Below are 6,000 nucleotides of genomic sequence, written 5' to 3'. Positions count from 1 at the left end.
CCATAGTTTGGATGTCGGATGTTCAGAAAGTGACGTCACCAATTCAAAATCAGCTAGCAGAATTCCTCAGTCTGGAAACAACCGCGCAGTAGAGCGGACGGATGAGAGTAGCGCTCCGCAAATTTCGAGTACCGGGTTCTCAACCTCCCGCATCCCGCGCTTCGGGTCCGCTACGTATTTCGAGTACCGGGTTCTCAACCTCCCGGATCCCGCGCTTCGAGTCCGCTACGCGGTAAAACTCGACTTCCAGGATAAGCGTTCCGTGGTTCCTGGTTCATGTTTACAATAAATTATTTCAATTCGTTTTTCGCGCAAGCCCAAATTCGGTAGCTGTCAGTCCGCTAATAAAATTTCTCGACTTCCAGGATGAGCGCTCCGTGGTTCCTGGTTCATGTTTACAATAAATTATTTCAAATCGTTTTTCGCGCAACCCCAAATTCGGTAGCTGTCAGTACGCTAATAAAATTTCTCGACTTCCAGGATAAGCGCTCCGTGGTTCCTGGTTCATGTTTACAATGAATTATTTCAATTCGTTTTTCGCGCAAGCCCAAATTCGGTAGCTGTCAGTCCGCAAATAAAATTTCTCGACTTCCAGGATAAGCGTTCCGTGGTTCCTGGTTCATGTTTACAATAAATTATTTCAATTCGTTTTTCGCGCAAGCCCAAATTCGGTAGCTGTCAGTCCGCTAATAAAATTTCTCGACTTCCAGGATGAGCGCTCCGTGGTTCCTGGTTCATGTTTACAATAAATTATTTCAATTCGTTTTTCGCGCAACCCCAAATTCGGTAGCTGTCAGTACGCTAATAAAATTTCTCGACTTCCAGGATGAGCGCTCCGTGGTTCCTGGTTCATGTTTACAATAAATTATTTCAATTCGTTTTTCGCGCAACCCCAAATTCGGTAGCTGTCAGTACGCTAATAAAATTTCTCGACTTCCAGGATGAGCGCTCCGTGGTTCCTGGTTCATGTATGCAATAAATTATTTCAATTCGTTTTTCGCGCAACCCCAAATTCGGTAGCTGTCAGTACGCTAATAAAATTTCTCGACTTCCAGGATAAGCGCTCCGTGGTTCCTGGTTCATGTTTACAATAAATTATTTCAATTCGTTTTCCGCGCAAGCCCAAATTCGGTAGCTGTCAGTCCGCAAATAAAATTTCTCGACTTCCAGGATAAGCGCTCCGTGGTTCCTGGTTCATGTTTACAATAAATTATTTCAATTCGTTTTTCGCGCAAGCCCTAATTCGGTAGCTGTCAGTCCGTAAATAAAATTTCTCGACTTCCAGGATAAGCGCTCCGTGGTTCCTGGTTCACGTTTACAATAAATTATTTCAATTCGTTTTTCGCGCAACCCCAAATTCGGTAGCTGTCAGTCCGATAATAAAATTTCTCGACTTCCAGGATAAGCGCTCCGTGGTTCCTGGTTGATGTTTACAATAAATTATTTCAATTCGTTTTTCGCGCAAGCCCAAATTCGGTAGCTGTCGGTCCGCTAATAAAATTTCTCGACTTCCAGGATAAGCGCTCCGTGGTTCTTGGTTCATGTTTACAATAAATTATTTCAATTCGTTTTTCGCGCAACCCCAAATTCGGTAGCTGTCAGTACGCTAATAAAATTTCTATAACTTTATAATCTTCTCATAATCTTTCTGGTAGAAAATATCGATAAAAAAATTATATCAAACCTGACACATTATTTTTGATTTGTTCTCATGCTGAAAATATTTATTAGTATTCGAGGTATAACTCGAGGTGGTTGGCGGTGGTCGTTGGGGGTGGTTAGGGGTGGTTGCGGGTAATCTCGGTGATTCAGGAGGAGGGGGACGAGGATTTGTGCTCGGTGAGTAAAACACTTTTATAATAGTTGACGGCAATTATAATTATATTTCATCTAAAATATTTCAAACTGGTCATGTTTACATTAAATTATTTCAATTCATTTTTCGCGCAAGCACATATTCAGTAGCTATGAATAAACTTGTATAATTTATTATATCATTAATTAATTAATTACTCAATTACTCAATTATAATCACCGTTACACAATATTTTCGATGTGTTCTTATACTGAAAATATTTATTACTATTCAAGGTATAACCTGACGTGGTTGAAGGTGGTCGGAGGTGGACGAGGAGGAGAACGAGGAGGACGAGGATTTGTGCTGGGTGAGTAAAACACTTTTATAATATTTGATGGCAATTGTAATTATATTTCATCTGAAATATTACAAACTTGTCACGTTTACAATAAATTATTTCAATTCATTTTTCGTGCAAGCACATATTCAGTAGCTATGAATAATCTTATACAATTTATTATATTGTTAATTAATTAATTAATATTCTTATAACATTTGATGGCAATTGTAATGATATTTCATCTGAAATATTACAAACTTGTCACGTTTACAATAAATTATTTCAATTCATTTTTCGTGCAAGCACATATTCAGTAGCCATGAATAATCTTATACAATTTATTACATTATTAATTAATTTATTAATTACATTAATCCTTACACAATATTTTTGATGTGTTCCTATACTAAAAATATTCATTACTATTCCAGGTATTACCCGAGGTGGTCGGAGGTGGACGAGGAGGAGGACGAGCTGGACGAGGAGAAGGACCAGGTGGACGAGGAGGAGGACGAGGTGGACGAGGAGCAGGCGGGGTGGGTCGTGGGAGAGGACCTCTCCTCTCCTCAGAGGAGGGGAGGGGGAGGGGCAGGGAAGGGGGAGAGGTGGGCGGGGCTGGGGAAGGGAAGAGAAGGGGAGGGGTGGGGAGGGAGGCGGGGAGGGGGAGGGGGGGCGGGGAGGGGGAGGGGGCGGGGAGGGGGAGGGGGGAGGGAGGGAGGGAGGGAGGGCGGGAGGGAGGGAGAGAGGGAGAGAGTGGAGGACGGATGTCGATACGAGCCCGTTAGAGTTAATAGAGCAGTACCGCCCCCCTACACGCCCGCCCGCCCGCCCGCCCTCCCTCCCTCCCTCCCTCCCTCCCTCCCTCCCTCCCTCCCGCCCTCCCGCCCTCCCTCCCCGCCTTCCTTCCCTCCCCCTACCCGCCTCCCTCCCCGCCCCTCCCCCTCCCCTGCCCTTCCCTTCCCCAGCCCCGCCCACCTCTCCCCCTTCCCTGCCCCTCCCCCTCCCCTCCTCTGAGGAGAGGAGAGGTCCTCTCCCACGACCCACCCCGCCTGCTCCTCGTCCACCTCGTCCTCCTCCTCGTCCACCTGGTCCTCCTCCTCGTCCAGCTCGTCCTCCTCCTCGTCCACCTCCGACCACCTCGGGTAATACCTGGAATGGTAATGAATATTTTTAGTATAGGAACACATCAAAAATATTGTGTAAGGATTAATGTAATTAATCAATCAATTAATAATGTAATAAATTGTATAAGATTATTCATGGCTACTGAATATGTGCTTGCACGAAAAATGAATTGAAATAATTTATTGTAAACGTGACAAGTTTGTAATATTTCAGATGAAATATCATTACAATTGCCATCAAATGTTATAAGAATATTAATTAATTAATTAACAATATAATAAATTGTATAAGATTATTCATAGCTACTGAATATGTGCTTGCACGGAAAATGAATTAAAATAATTTATTGTAAACGTGACAAGTTTGTAATATTTCAGATGAAATATAATTACAATTGCCTTCAAATATTAGGGGAATATTAATTAATTAATTATTAATATAATAAATTGTATAAGATTATTCATAGCTACTGAATATGTGCTTGCACGAAAAATGAATTGAAATAATTTATTGTAAACGTGACAAGTTTGTAATATTTCAGATGAAATATAATTACAATTGCCATCAAATATTATAAAAGTGTTTTACTCACCCAGCACAAATCCTCGTCCTCCTTCTCGTCCACCTCCGACCACCTTCAACCACCTCAGGTTACACCTTGAATAGTAATAAATATTTTCAGTATAAGAACACATCGAAAATATTGTGTAACGGTGATTATAATTGAGTAATTGAGTAATTAATTAATTAATAATATAATAAATTATATAAGCTTATTCATAGCTACTGAATATGTGCTTGCGCGAAAAATGAATTGAAATAATTTAATGTAAACATGACCAGTTTGAAATATTTTAGATGAAATATAATTATAATTGCCGTCAACTATTATAAAAGTGTTTTACTCACCGAGCACAAATCCTCGTCCCCCTTCTCCTGAATCACCGAGATTACCCGCAACCACCCCTAACCACCCCCAACGACCACCGCCAACCACCTCGAGTTATACCTCGAATACTAATAAATATTTTCAGCATAAGAACAAATCAAAAATAATGTGTAAGGTTTGATATAATTTTTTTATCGATATTATCTACCAGAAAGATTATGAGAAGATTATAAAGTTATAGAAATTTTATTAGCGAACCGACAGCTACCGAATTTGGGGTTGCGCGAAAAACGAATTGAAATAATTTATTGTAAACATGAACCAGGAACCACGGAGCGCTTATCCTGGAAGTCGAGAAATTTTATTAGCGGACTGACAGCTACCGAATTTGGGGTTGCGCGAAAAACGAATTGAAATAATTTATTGTAAACATCAACCAGGAACCACGGAGCGCTTATCCTGGAAGTCGAGAAATTTTATTAGCGGACTGACAGCTACCGAATTTGGGCTTGCGCGAAAAACGAATTGAAATAATTTATTGTAAACATGAACCAGGAACCACGGAGCGCTTATCCTGGAAGTCGAGAAATTTTATTAGCGGACTGACAGCTACCGAATTTGGGCTTGCGCGAAAAACGAATTCAAATAATTTATTGTAAACATGAACCAGGAACCACGGAGCGCTTATCCTGGAAGTCGAGAAATTTTATTAGCGGACTGACAGCTACCGAATTTGGGCTTGCGCGAAAAACGAATTGAAATAATTTATTGTAAACATGAACCAGGAACCACGGAGCGCTTATCCTGGAAGTCGAGAAATTTTATTAGCGGACTGACAGCTACCGAATTTGGGGTTGCGCGAAAAACGAATTGAAATAATTTATTGTAAACATGAACCAGGAACCACGGAGCGCTTATCCTGGAAGTCGAGAAATTTTATTAGCGGACTGACAGCTACCGAATTTGGGCTTGCGCGAAAAACGAATTGAAATAATTTATTGTAAACATGAACCAGGAACCACGGAGCGCTTATCCTGGAAGTCGAGAAATTTTATTAGCGGACTGACAGCTACCGAATTTGGGCTTGCGCGAAAAACGAATTGAAATAATTTATTGTAAACATGAACCAGGAACCACGGAGCGCTTATCCTGGAAGTCGAGAAATTTTATTATCGGACTGACAGCTACCGAATTTGGGCTTGCGCGAAAAACGAATTGAAATAATTTATTGTAAACATGAACCAGGAACCACGGAGCGCTTATCCTGGAAGTCGAGAAATTTTATTAGCGGACTGACAGCTACCGAATTTGGGGTTGCGCGAAAAACGAATTGAAATAATTTATTGTAAACATGAACCAGGAACCACGGAGCGCTTATCCTGGAAGTCGAGAAATTTTATTAGCGGACTGACAGCTACCGAATTTGGGCTTGCGCGAAAAACGAATTGAAATAATTTATTGTAAACATGAACCAGGAACCACGGAGCGCTTATCCTGGAAGTCGAGAAATTTTATTAGCGGACTGACAGCTACCGAATTTGGGCTTGCGCGAAAAACGAATTGAAATAATTTATTGTAAACATGAACCAGGAACCACGGAGCGCTTATCCTGGAAGTCGAGAAATTTTATTAGCGGACTGACAGCTACCGAATTTGGGCTTGCGCGAAAAACGAATTGAAATAATTTATTGTAAACATGAACCAGGAACCACGGAGCGCTTATCCTGGAAGTCGAGTTTCACCGCGTAGCGGACCCGAAGCGCGGGATCCGGGAGGTTGAGAACCCGGTACTCGAAATACGTAGCGGACCCGAAGCGCGGGATGCGGGAGGTTGAGAACCCGGTACTC

Source organism: Neodiprion virginianus, chromosome 7 (genome assembly GCF_021901495.1).
Source record: "Neodiprion virginianus isolate iyNeoVirg1 chromosome 7, iyNeoVirg1.1, whole genome shotgun sequence".
Lineage (NCBI taxonomy): Eukaryota > Metazoa > Arthropoda > Insecta > Hymenoptera > Diprionidae > Neodiprion > Neodiprion virginianus.
Note: the sequence above shows the minus strand (reverse complement) of the source record.